This window comes from Adiantum capillus-veneris, chromosome 14 (assembly GCF_014529385.1).
Source record: "Adiantum capillus-veneris isolate H3 chromosome 14, ASM1452938v2, whole genome shotgun sequence".
Lineage (NCBI taxonomy): Eukaryota > Viridiplantae > Streptophyta > Polypodiopsida > Polypodiales > Pteridaceae > Adiantum > Adiantum capillus-veneris.
The window spans coordinates 158,819,543-158,834,373 of NC_140944.1; the positions used below are offsets into that span (position 1 = coordinate 158,819,543).

A 14,831-nucleotide genomic window follows, 5' to 3' on the forward strand; every position below is an offset into this window, starting at 1 on the left:
GACAAGGATAAATCATCACCTCCCAAAGAAGCAAGCCCAAGTATTGTCAAGGAGAAAAGCCAGACAATGGGGGATTTTGCAAAAGGGTGTCCATTCCACTCACCACTTAAATTCAAAGTTCAAAAGCGTCGGACATCAAAGAAAATTAAGAGGACCAATCTTTGCTCACCCTTCAATCTGCCATTTTTGTCTCCCAAGAAGGCTGCCAGCTCTCCAAAACCAAACCCAAAGGAACCAACTCCTAAAAAACCCAAGTCACCATTGTTTGACGAGTCACTGTTTGAGGAGCCACTTTTGGATGAGTCCACAACTGACTTTCCAAAAGCATTCTTTGATGAGCTTCTAGAACCCTCACCAATCCTTGAGGTACCCATTGTCAAGTCTCCCTTGCCAACCCCTCAAAACTTCTAAAGACACCAACACCCCCATCTAAACCTCTCTCAGGATCTTTTGACAAAAAGAAAAGAAAAAGGGTCTCAGAAGTTCAAGGATCATCTCATGCAAGACGACAAGTTGATTTTATTGACTGATTCCAAGTTGCATACAGTTTTGTTCATTTTGTCCATATGAACATATATTCTTTTGTACTCAAATATTCAATATCAACAATTCGACTCTTAACTGTGTACTATGGTGTATCATGGTGTTGCTAAAATATTAACAAAGAAGCAAAAAATATGACCTTTTGCAAAATGTAGTGATTACAATGCACTTCAGGCCAACAAACTTGCCCTTGCCAGTGGTTCAAATACAACTCTTTTTGGGGGAAGACATGTAATGCATGAGGTTATGTTCTCCATCCTTGTGCTGACAACAATGTCATCAACTTTGAATCTATAATCAGGGATGTTTCATCCAAAAACTCAAGAGACTCTCTGACATCTTGTAGTCTCCAGTTTGATGTTACTATAAGTTTTCTATGTTCAGTGAATGGATGGACTGTGATTTGAAATTCAAACTCTGGGCAATTCTCCTCAGAATCTAGAGGGACCCAACTACCTAGCTTGCTTCTCCATCTCCTGTAGTCATAGCCCAACACTAATGATTGACGACATATTTGGTATGAGATGGACATAGAGTTTGGGCTTACTCTACAACTGATAGTGTCGCCAATATGAAAAGTCTCCTTGGTGCTCCATCCTTTCCAAGTACAGTGTCTAGATCAGTCATAGAGAGTCTTCTATTAAGCCACATCGTTCTTGTCCTCTGCAAATCCGTTCTATTAAAACATGCCACAAAGACATGTATAGGCAAGAACCACTGAATCTTTATCCTTCTTGAAATCCTGCCCGGAGACATAGCTTTAAGGATATCTTCTTTGATTTTGGATTTGAAGCTTGATATGGTACTTGGATCAGGGGTTTCCCATTCTAGTGATCTTATGGTGGGAACAGGTAACTCATGTAGCTCTCCATGAGCACCTTCTCTTGATGGAACCCTGTATTCTGCAAAATACACACACATACCCACTGTTTTGTAAAAAGAAGGTGTCTTGTCAGCATACATAATGTCTGCAATCCCTTTGTGAATATCTTTGAATGTGCCACTTAAGCTCTCGACAAGTTGCCACTCCACAGCTTTTGATGGAAAAATAAATGAAATTTGTTCAAAAATAAATAAAATGTTAGAGCGCAGCAGCAAGAGAAAGTTTGATGTATCAAATAGATAAGGTTTTATCAAAATTATAGTAAGAATGAAGAATGAGATGTTCATCCAAATTTAGCACCATGTCTTTGGCCATGTAGACATGTTGAACTTTTGCAAGCCACCCATTGTCGGTCACTTTGAAAGCAAGAATACGACCTTTCCAATAGGATTTCACTTCATTTCGTTTGGTTCTTTTCACGCTATGGGCACCTTTGCAAGAACGAAGCATTGTTTCCCAGTCATTCACACGAAAAGACATGGGTTTCCAAACACCATCTTCTCTGCACTTGTCTTATCTAATAAGAACTCACCTCCCATTGCTCCATCCCATATCTAGGGCACCTTGCACAAAGCCTATACTAGAAGATGTTGATCAACATTTTAAGCACCACTATCCATCCAGTTTCTCTGCATTCGCACATGTGGTTTGACCAGATTTTTTGGCTATGGTTAAGTTTTCTCAAATTCTATTCATCAACCAGTTCCACATAAATAGATTCCTATGCTCTTGCACCACAAAAACCTTATAGTTATTCCCTGGGGGCATTCATAAATTGAGCTAGAAATGAGCATCTTTCACGAGAATACCAGGCATTTTCCAATAGCCCAGTGGAACTGCTCCAAGTGAGAATATTCTGTCCCATCAAATGCAAATTTGATAGGCATTCCTAGAGGAACGGTGTGTCGGTTTACAATATAAGGGATAAAAGTGAGGCATGTCCATCAATGATGAGCACTTGTGGCAAATAAGAGCCTGGTAATCCTTCGTTTGTGATCTAAATGATTGTTGTATATCAAGGAAGATTTTTCGTCCTTCACATGTGCAAAGAAAGCACACCCAAATGTTTTTGATACTTTAATGTTAGTGTTGAAGCTCTTTACCTTTATAGCATTTGTGTTGTCTCTCATGATGCATGTAAAGATCATCTTGTAAACTTCTCCTATGCCTTTTTTGTTACGGACCATTCCTTGACTGCCTTGTTGTATGTGAATGACAATTTGCTTCACTCATTCTTTCTTCTCTTGAGCTCTTATGGTGCCGCATCCCCTTCTCTCCACCTTTTCCCCCTTCCATTGCCTTCATTCCGAATTGACGATACTGTGTCCACAATCTTGATAAGCTCTGACTGAAATCGACATGGATCCTTCGATCATCGATCACAGCATTGTTCATCTTGAAATAAGCATCTTCACAAGCTTCTCAAGTCTCGAATTCTATGAAAGCATAACATAAGCTGTTCTTGGACTTGTGGTCTTTGATAATTGTAAAGAATGAGGATGCAAGAGAGCTACACAAGACAAGCACAAAGCACACAGAGATGGAAAGCTTCTTCTTCTTCTTCACAGAAAAGAGAGTACAAAATGACTAAGTGCTAAAGCTGAAAAGTAGCACATATGTACATGCAGTCACTAAGTGTGAACTCTCTAGAAGCGTACTAGGCTGGCACTATAAGTGTAGTCCAGCTGTAGAATCACTGGCAGAGATCCTCCGTGTCGGTCACCTAACGCGCCAGTGAGTAAATGCCGTAAGCGGCCAAGACCCGTAGTGGATGCCAACTCAAGGTGTAGAGCTCGACATCTCAACACTCCCCCTCGAGCTCTGCATGTCGCAGAGTCCAAGCGTAGTCCGGAAACGTCGAAGCTTCTCAGCTCCGAGGGCCTTGGTAAAGATATCCGCTATCTGCTCCTCTGTGCTGACGTAGACCAAGTCGATGTCGCCCGCCAACACTCGCTCTCGAACGTAGTGGTAATGGACCTCTATGTGTTTGGTCCTAGCATGGAACACTGGGTTCCTAGCCAACTGCATGCTGCTGAGGTTGTCACAATGAATGACAATCTGCTGGTCCACCTGCACTCCCAAGTCCTCAAGTAATGTGCGTAGCCAAGCTACCTCGCACGTCGCAACTGCTGCACCTCTGTACTCGGCCTCTGTGCTCGATAAAGCAACCGTAGGCTGCTTTTTGCTGCTCCAAGTAACAGCAGCACTCCCAAAAGAGAAAATGAAGCCACTCGTAGATCTCCTATCAACAATGCTACCTGCCCAATCTGCATCTGTATACCCATACAATGCTAATGGTGCATCTGCTGCATAGAACAATGCGTAGTCAAGAGTCCCTTGCACATACCTAAGTGTGCGTCGTACTCCATCCAAATGTGGCTTCCTCGGAAGCTGCATGAACTGACTCTCCAAGCCTACTATGTAGCTCAAGTCTGGCCTTGTGATAGTCAAGTAGATTAGACTACCCACCATCTTCCTGTACATATTGACATCCTCAACAACATCACCCTTCTCTGCACTCAGCTTTGCATTCACATCCAAGGGAATGGAAATCGGCTTACAATCAGCCATACCATACTTTGACAACATGTCCAAAGCATATTGTCTCTGTGACAGCCATACACCCTCTGGAGTCCTGATCACCTCAATGCCAAGAAAGTAGCGCAACTCACCCAAATCTTTCATTTCAAACTCCTGTTTGAGAAGACCCTTCACATGGTCAATCTCCATAGCATTGTCACCAACAATAATAAGGTCATCTACATATATGGTAATGACCACAATCCCCACATCACTCTCACGTACATAGAGTGAATGATCAGCATGAGCTCTCCTAAAACCAATACTGACAAGATACTTGGCAATCCTGTCATACCATGCTCTAGAGCCCTGCTTCAAACCATACAAAGCTTTGAGAAGTCTGCATACATAATCTGGGTAACCTGGATCGACATAACCAGGTGGCTGATCCATATACACTTCCTCTTGCAACTCACCATTCAAGAAGGCATTCTTTACATCCATTTGATGCATAATCCATCCTCTAGATGCAGCCACTGCTATGACAGCTCTCACAGTCGTCATCTTTGCCACTGGAGCAAAGGTCTCCTCATAGTCTATGCCATACGTTGTCAGGAGTTTTTTGGAGCAAGGGATTGCGCATATGTACATATACATGCATGGTGCATCAAATAAAGGATTGCCCATTTTCCAGAGCCAGGTGGTTACGTGGGGCCCACATGTGTACAGGTAGGACAGGGTGTACATAGTGCATCGATTTTCACTATTACCAGTACCAGTGTGTTTTTTCTACAATAAGGAGGATTTGGTAGCGTGTAAAACTTCTCGAGGAAGCTATCCGCGGGCCGACGACGTGAGGTCAGCAGGTGCGTCAGATGGCATCTAGTGGCGTCAGGAGGGCGAACGAGGTCAATATTTGCACGCGGATGAGGACGGACACAACGTGGGTGTTTTCTTGTGAGAATTATGCACAAAGGTCATCATGAGGACCTTTTTTTGGGGCCACTTCACGTGGTGGCGAGATGCATTATTGGAAAAAAGCTGAGTGCCAGGTGTGCGAATGATGCAAAAAGGTGACAACTATGCACTGCAAGGTCAGCTTTTGGCCTGTTCGGGGTCCGTTTGAGGTCATCTAAAAGGCCAAGGGTGCCCAACTAAAAAAGCTAAGTGTGGGAACTGAAAAAAGAGAGAGAAGACCAGAAAAAACGTCGAGAAGAGAGGAGGAACAGCCACAGGTGTGTTTTTGCTCATTTTGGAGCCTGTTTTGGCCGTAAACTGCTCATCCGAGGTCGGATTTGAGCACTTTGACATTGTAGACTGGGGTTTTGGGCCGTTCCGGACGCGATGGCGCTGTCCATTTTGCCAAATTCCTCACTCTTTTTCTGCTGTTTTTCTGTGTAAGTTTCTCCTATGAGCGAAGTTTCTGCTCTAGTTTGTGATTGTATCTGGCTTATTTTACCCATATTGTGTGAGCTATTTGCCCCATTGGTGTTGGCCCAAGCTCAATTGTATCTAAACATCAGAAATTCTCCTCTTTTGAGCTGAGTTTTTTGGGTGTGTGTGTGTGTGTGTGTGTGGAGTGGGCAAGTGGATAGTCTCTCTCCTCTCACTCCCGAGGTGTGTTCCCTGTCTCGGCCATGTGTGTTGTCTAAGCCGAGTGGTGCCCCATAGTGTGTGTGTGTATCTTCCCAAGAGTGTGTGTCGAGTCGTTATAGAGGCGCTGTGTGTGTTTTCATCCCGCTCACAACGTCTGTGCATAACCCTTTGCGACCAGCCTTGCCTTGTGACGCTCAATGTTACCATCAGCCTTATGCTTGGTTTTATACACCCATTTACAGCCAATAGCTTTCTTGCCACTTGGCAATGGCACCAACTCCCATGTGTCATTTTCTTCCAATGCAGCCATCTCTTCATTCATTGCATCATCCCAATGTACATTTCCAACTGCATCCTCAAAACATGTGGGCTCCACATCCTGTATCACCTTAGCCATGTAGGCTTGGTGATGCGCTAGATACCCATCATAAGTCAATTTCTGAACTGGATTTCTGACTCTATTAGATCTGCGCGGTCCTTGGTCACTCCTTTGCCCTCTAGCATCTTCTTGTACTTTCCTTACACCAGGTGTCCTGACAGCCGGAATTCCAAATTCCTCATCAAGACTTTGTTCAGAACCATCTAAATCCATGTCTACATGTGAAAAACCTGATGATGCATCAACCATAAAGGGAGGTTCATCAACCTTTTCCTTTCCTTTTCGTGATACATTCCCTGTACCTGTTGGTGGAGTAACCTGCGTACGTAGTCTACCATTCCATGGTTTCTCAACAGAGCCACGAGAAGAGGACTCTTGTGGTCCACTCAAAACCTGTGACTGTGGCCTCACATTTTGTACAACCACATCATCTTTTACATCAGCCCCAATAGTGCCATGTGCATTACTGTACCAGCTGCTCATCTCATCAAAGACTACATCTCTGCTCACTCGTAATTCTCGTGTAGTAGGATTGTAGCACCTGTACCCCTTTTGTTCAAGGGAATATCCCACAAGAATACATTTCTCTGCTTTAGGATCCAATTTCCTATGCAACTCATCTAGTACATGCACATAAGCTATGCAGCCAAACACTTTCAAGTGTGCCAAATCAGGCTTTGTACCTGTAAACTTTTCCTCAGGTGTTACATCATGCACCGCAGCTGTAGGTGTCCTGTTCATAATGTACACAGCTGTATTTACAGCTTCAACCCAGAAATGATGAGGCATGTTCTTCTCATTCATCAATGCACGTGCAACCTCTGCAATGTGCCTGTTTTTCCTTTCTGCGACCCCATTCTGCTGTGGAGTATATCTGCATGTAAATTGCCTGTGTATACCATGCATTCGCAAAAAATCTGAAAAATCATTGGAGAAGTACTCTCCCCCTCCATCTGACCTCAATGTCTTGATTTGCATATCTGTCTCCTTCTCAATCATGACTTTGAAGTCTTGAAAGTGACCAAACACTTCACTTTTGTTACGCATGAAGTAGACCCATACTTTCCTTGTATGGTCATCAATGAAAGAGACATAATACCTGCAACCATGTATACTTACAGTATCGGTTGGACCCCAAACATCTGTGTGCACCACCTCAAGTGGCCTTTTACATACATTGCGCTCATGTGGAAATGAGCCCTTTGACTGTTTTCCAAACTGGCATGCTGCACACACTTTATGCATACCATCCACCTTGAATTTGGGCAAACCTTTTACAATCTGTTTTGATTGCATGCTGCGCAATCTCTGCTCATTGACATGGCCAATGCGTTTGTGCCAAATGTCAACATCAGCCACAACACCTGTGCCCTGTGCAAATAATGCAGCTTTTACCTCAGGCATGTCTACATTCAGCGTAAACATTCTGCCCACACATTTGCCCTCTGTGATTAGCTTACAGCCATTTTGGAAATCTTCTACATAACAGCCATTTGGATTGAAGCGAACCTGCAAACCCTGCTCAACCATTTGTCCAACAGAAACAAGATTCTTTGTAATGTTTGGGACATGAAGTACATCTGCTAAGTACTTTGATTTCCCACTCTTCGTATTTAGAGGTATGTCCCCTACATGAGCAATGGGGTGAGCTGTGTCATCTCCTGTCTGCACATAGCCTGACACATCTGGTTTGCGCATATCTCTAAACCACTCTCCACGAGACGTCATGTGATTAGAGGCACCTGAATCCACATACCAAACATCATCTTGGGTGGAATTCTCTGCAGTCATTGTATTCATTACATGCTGCATAACAAACATGCGCTCGTTTTTGCTGTCATCTGCATCTCTGCTAGTAGATGCATAGTTGCCCTGTTCTCTCTTTCTACTTGCTTTTCCCTTTGGAGAGTCACGTGACATGTGACCTCTTTCACCACAAGTCCAACATTCTCTACTATCTGGAGTATGTTGCTGCCTGCTTGATCCTGCACCACGACCTCTTTGACTCCCCCTGCCTTGAGACTGGTTTCCCCTGCCACCTGTATTGTTTTGATTTGATTGACCTTCCAGAAATTGGCCCCTGCAACCCCTTGGGCCTCGACCACGACCTCTACCTCTACCTCTGTTGGAGTTAGAATAGAAGGCCTGTTCAGAATTATTTCTGCCATAAGAAGAAGATGTGTCAAGGTTCTTCTCCTCAAGAATAAGCATAGAAATCAAATCTTGGAACACGGGGATGTCGTCTCTTGTATTCATGGAAGACCTAAAATGTACATACTCATCTCCTAGACCATCCAAGCATGCACGGACAATGTCATCGTCTTCCATTTAGACTTTAATAGATCCAAGAGCCTCAATGATACTCTTGATCTTCAAGGCATAATCATTGATTGAGAGGTTGTTCCTCTTAACCTGATTTAGCTCCGACTTTAGTTGAAGCTTCCTGGCCTTGGTGTTCACCTCGAACACTCTGCCTAAGTTTCTCCATGCAATGGCGGGGGTTTCAGCATCCTGTAGATAGCCCATCATGCCATCTGTGATGCTCATAGACAGCCAATACATCACTTTGCTCTGGCCTTGTTGCCAGTCCCTCAAAGCTTTCCTTTGTTTTGCTATAGCATTTGCCTCGGGAATCTCTGGTTCCTTTTCATTGTCTCCTTCTACATAGTCCCAATAACCTTTTCCTTTTAGGAAATTTGTTATTCTGAACTTCCATGCAGGGTAGTTATTTTTCTCAAGCTTCTCAGTAACAATCTGACTGAAACCGTCAGACATCTTGAAGCACTAAGACAAAATAGCTGTAATCTGCAAAAACCTGCAAATCTGCTGAACCTGCTATCGTGGTTCCTGTAACGCTTTCTACACTCAACGAGTGTCCACAATCAAGCGTTTCACAACCACTGTACTTGTACAGTAAATCTCTGTATACTGCACTTTGGAGACCTGTTCAGAAACTGGTCGTGGATTGCGAACGAAGGGATTGTGATGCTCTTGCTCTCTTAGCCTCTCTTGCCTGCACCAGGCTCTGATACCATGTAAAGAATGAGGATGCAAGAGAGCTACACAAGACAAGCACAAAGCACACAGAGATGGAAAGCAGCTTCTTCTTCTTCACAGAAAAGAGAGTACAAAATGACTAAGTGCTAAAGCTGAAAAGTAGCACATATGTACATGCGGTCACTAAGTGTGAACTCGCTAGAAGCGTACTAGGCTGGCACTATAAGTGTAGTCCAGCTGTAGAATCACTGGCAGAGATCCTCCGTGTCGGTCACCTAACGCGCCAGTGAGTAAATGCCGTAAGCGGCCAAGACCCGTAGTGGATGCCAGCTCAAGGTGTAGAGCTCGACATCTCAACAATAATCTCCGCTGAGACAACTTTGCCAAATTTAGAAAAGATGATTTCTAAATCCTCATCCTTGGTTATGGGGTTAAGCTTGCATACAAAAAGAACATTTTCAGGTGGCTTGATCTCAGCTTCTGGAATGTCTCCTATCATTTCAAGAACAACTGCTCTTGAATGTGCTTCCTTACAGAGCAAGAACCTGTCCAGTTCCATGCAATCTAACTTCTCATCCATGGGGACCCAATCATCTTCTAGCCTCACTTCATGATCTGTAGCGTGCAACGGGTGAGCTTTGTGGCCTGAGCTCATCAACCTGAGTGGGATCTTCAAAAGGATCTTCGAGCACATATGTGTGCTTAATCCTTATGTTTTGATACAGGAAATGCTCTGCATCGACGTATGCGTCGTTGATCTTCATGAGGACATCGAGACCCTTCCTCACAAGGCCGAACACAGTATACTTGCCATCTAGGTAGTCAAGATGGGGTCTGGTAGTGATGTAAAATTGAGAAGCATTGAGATTGGGTCCATCACTTTCCATGGCAACGACAACGACTGTATCATGCATGATGTGGGGATGGATCTCATCTGTGAAGAATGTTCTTTGGTGGCCGCGTAGGAGCTTGTAGAAAGAGTGCCCACCGGAGCCTGTAGCGGTGGGGTCGTCAGTCTAGACAAGGAAGTCCTTATGGACGGTATGGAAAAGGCAATTGTTGTAATATTTGATATTGCAAAGCTTCAGGAAATTTTGGGAGGCGAGAGGGAAGTCGCTGGTGTAGAGGACCACCACCATGTCGCCGAGGCTTGTGTTGAGGAGTACGGCCATCTCTCTTTCTTTCTTTCTTTCTCTCTCTCTCTCTCTCTCTCTCTCTCTCTCTCTCTCTCTCTCTCTCTCTCTCTCTCTCTCTCTCTCTCTCTCTCTCTCTCTCTCTCTCTCTCTCTCTCTCTCTCTCTCTCTCTCTCTCTCTCTCTCTCTCTCTCTCTCTCGCTGTGTGTGTAAGCGCACCGTTTACCCCAGGGTTCGGGAAAAGGTAGGTTCGACTTAACCAAGAGCGTGTTCAAATTTGTGCAAAGCCGACTCAAACTTACGGGAGAAGGAAACTAAACCGGCTCAAAATTTGGGAGTTATCGTTATATGTTTCAAATTATATGTACAAAAACCTCCTCAAATTGGTAAATATCCTCTTCAATTTGCGGTGAGAAGGTTTTTAAACCGGCTCACTAAAATATGTTTCCCTAGCACTGGTTTACCCTACTTATAGAGTACACACACTTGCTTTTAGGCGAGAGGGCAACTGCTGGCCTCATGACTATATGGCACGGCCAAATGACAGGATAGGGTCGGGATTAAATCTCCGTCTCGTCGGATCCAAAATGTGAACTAGGTGTGAACTAGAATTTTGTGAACTAGGGGCGAACTAAGTGTGAACTAGGTGCCAAATTTTGGGGCACGAAATTCAAAGAAGATTGCATGGGAATAACTAATTGATTCGAATATGAGATATCTAAAATTTTGTGCCTCATAAATATGAATTGCTTCACTTAAATAAGCACAATAAGGTGATTGATATTACTAGGTGATACTTGAAATTTATCCTCAATATTGAAACTAGGGGAGAACTATAATGTAAACTAAGTGTAAACTATGAAATCTCTGGTTATAATGTGAACTAAGAGTAAACTATGATATTATTACTAGCTATAATGTAAGCTTGGAACCATGTTTAAGAATTGATTTTTGATCACCCATAGTAGCTATCCTCTTGTTTGATCCTGTCCTTATAAGAGATGGAGTGTCTTGAAGGATACATAAGTGACTATGTGATCTCCGAGGATGATTCTTATAATGACACAAGCACCTATGAAACCAGCAACCATGAAGATGGTGAAGATCATCCTCAAGGAACCTTTACAAACTTAGAGGAGCTAAGGAGACAAATAACTTTTTCTTCATTGGATCCAAGTCAATATGTGTCTAATAGGTTCTACTCTTTTGAAAAGAAAATTTATGACTTAATGAAGGATGCAATGAAAGGAAACATTTCAGTGACCTTGGAGGCGTTGAAGTCTTGTGATTCTAGAGGCATGCTTGATTTAAAAAGATGGAGGAAAATGAAAGACAATCTATGCTTGGAAAAAAATGAAGATTTTTCCACATATCTTTGCTTAAGTTCGCCGCCAAAGATGAAAATCTCCTACATAGAGGAGTGGGAAAGCATTGTGCAAGAATGTCACACACAATGGGAGATGGAACATGTCATTTAGGTTTTGATGAAACTATCCAAAAATTAAATCTACATGGTGTGTAGACATTAGAAGGCATGGGATTCCTATTGCATATGTGAAGGACCTCCTTGATGTTTGTGAATGTAAGATATGGAACCAAAATCCCAATGTATCCCAATAACATCCAAGAAAAGACACTACCATAGTTCTTAGGCATGAAAGAAGTGTTGAGGCATCAAATGTTGATGAAGATTTGATGGAGTGAGCACAAAGTGAAGCTAATAATGGCTCGTTCAAGTAATCACCATGGCCGATACAAGACAGTTGTTGATTATGCATGCCATAGAGGTGGAAAAGCAGAAAGGAAAGGAACTAAGAAGAGACTAAGGAGATCCAAGAAATGTGGTTGCTCTTTCAAGGTGAGAGTAGTGTATTTTAAGGATACACAAAATGCCTCTATTTCATTATTTCCTCTTCATGAAGGGCATTCCCCTGGCACACGCGAGGATTTGTATCACTTACCAGTCCATCCAAATGTCATTGATTGTTGTATGGAAGATTTTATTTGATGTGGGTAGCTCACGGCATGTGGCAAAGATGTCTTTGTCAAAAGAAAGATTGCATTATGAGCGGTCTTCTCCACTTGATCAAGTAATGTTTAGGTTCTTTATGATTCAAAGGGAGATTTCCATGTTGTCTTATCAAATATGGATTCAAGGTACTATTTATATGGCATTTTAATATAACTTACACCTTGTCCTTGCTATCTTTATTCATGATATAGATTATTATTTTCTGTAGATGTAGGGAAGATCTCAAAAGATGACTGGACCGCCATGTGGAGTGAGTCTTGCATGTTAAAGGCTCAAGGCAAGGTATGCATTAAATTCTTCCTCCATATAAGTGTAAGGATGTGGTTAGTAAAAGTAAGCTAACATTTGTATCTTGCTAGGTGTTCTATTGCCAACCTTACAATTTTCATGCACAGGATGATAAGGATAAGCCTTTCATTATTATTATTCAAGATAATTGGATGCTAGACATGGTAATGCAATTTTCTACCCATAATTCATGGGCTATTGATAGTACTTTCAAGACAAATGCGATTTATATGGAGTTGTATTACCAAACCAACATGGTATTGGGATACCCATTTGGTTTTTGATGTGCACAAATGATCCAGGATCAAACCATGAAAGTATTGCTCTAGAGAAAACCCTTAGGGTGATCTTTTCTAGAATGAAGGACGTCCAACCTATGGCACTTGTTATTGACAAATTCCAAACAGAGCTTAACACATTAAAATTAACATGACAAATAACAAATGACAAGATACACAAAAATGTAATAACAAGAGGCAAATTCCTTTTTTTAAAACATGTTACAAATCATTGCGGAGCTGTGGCACATGAGACCAAAATGTATTACATGAAAGGGGTAGTGGAGTTATGTCCAAAAATGAGACCAAAATGTGTTACATGAGACTCCATATCTCAAAATGTGTTACGAAAGCTAAAGGCTAAAAGTGGCATCAATGCATTAATGGATCAATTCTTCTCCACACCCATGGCATCCCTTGTCCATTTGGGAAGCTCTTTCTTCAAGCTTAGCACATCCTCATGTTGAAACTATGTCTTTGTTAGCTACACATAAAAAATAATGTAAGGAAACCATATACATGAACAATAAAAGAACTATGGCATGCTATGAGTATTGACCAACTCTTTGATCTTTTTCCAAATGCACCTTCAATGAGACGCTTCATATATGTCATAGTGTAGTAGCCACAATCAATAGCATTTGGTTGACATGGAACCTATATAAGTCGATAAACAATACACTTTCTTAGAAAAAGTTAAACTTGTAAGAGAGGATGATACCATTGATTGTGCACCTACCTTTGGTATCTCAATTGGTGTTAATGTGAGTCTTGTGTCTCCATAAAGTCCTTCAAAGTGGCATCCGCGCAATTTTGTGACATTATTTGAAGAGCACTATAATTGTATTTATGGCAAAACAGAAGCAGTCCATTCACTTCAAATACAATATCAAGCATGTAAAATATGTCTCGCCGATGCAGAACAGGAAGATAGTCTTGAGGATTGGAAATAGACAATGAATTGAAGTACATGATGCCATGGTATTCCCATGGTAAATGCACAAGCTTCTTCAAATGGTTATTATAGATCACAAAGAGAACCCAATGGTCCCTTTTAAAGCAATCAACACACTTTGCATTAGAAGGATATTAAAGACTATTATATAACTTGTAAGTAGAAACAAGGACAATAAATCATACCTATGAACAATTGGCATGAATAGAAATAAGTGCTTGGACATGTCTACATCCCTAGAAAAAATTTGGACTCCTATGATATCCTCATATAAGCGTGGCTTTAGAAAATCAAACCATAAACTATCAAGGAACCAAACCTTGTCAAGAATATCTTTTGACAATACATTCTCCATCCACCTACAATGGGTCAATTCCAATCCATTGTTATTTAGAGTACAAAAATCATTTACGTTCTATTGAATCTAAAATGGATGAGAGCTCACATCATGAAAAGATTCATGGTTCTCATAGAGGCCTTTTCATCAATAATAGCATTAACTAAAGTCACATCAACTTCGACAAGTATAGTAGATCTTTGTGATCTAAATTGAATGGATGAGCCACCCTCATATCTAAAAGAGAAAATTTGAAATTATAATGACATATAAATCAATTTATAAAAATATACAATCCAAGCTATCAATAATAACCTTTCTTGCATGAGCCCGATGTCACTCGATGAAGAATCCAAGTGAATCTCGCCATTAGAGATTACTAGTGTTGATGATGTGATAATTCATGGAATCCCATACGCTGAGTGCCTCTTTCATCTTGCACTTTTCTTGTGTTTTCTTGTTTCTCTCAAACTTCTATTGTGCACTATCGAATCGAATATGAGATTGCTTCTCATATATTGCCGATTGAGAAGAACTTTCATTGCGCAAACCCGGGGGTCGTCCACTTTTTCTCTTAGGAATAGAATGTATTATTCCATAAACTTGGTTGAGATGCTCCATCATTTCCATCCTCCTAGTATAGCATATATTCTTGGATATACATTCTTCACTCGCTATGCATCGTCGAGCTTGCCGTCCACTTTTGAGTGAGATATCCTCGTGCGAGAAAACCTTGTTGCTCATCAAGATGTTTTTATGATGAACCACATAGAGAAGCGAAAGAGAAAGAGTATAAGAGAATGTGAGAAATGTGTAGAGAAGAGGTTAAAAAATTGGGCAAATACGACTATTGATGTAAGTAGAAGAGAAAGAGAGAGATTCTCTGTGTG

The 14,831-nt window shown here is 41.7% G+C and overlaps 2 pseudogenes; both read right to left on the reverse strand.

Annotated features, from left to right (window-relative positions):
* Window positions 1–713: 713 nt before the first annotated feature.
* On the reverse strand, window positions 714–2,313 carry LOC147443438 (uncharacterized; annotated as a pseudogene).
* A 342-nt stretch (window positions 2,314–2,655) lies between these two features.
* LOC147443439 (peptidyl-prolyl cis-trans isomerase CYP59-like) lies at window positions 2,656–10,057 on the reverse strand (annotated as a pseudogene).
* Window positions 10,058–14,831: the final 4,774 nt, after the last annotated feature.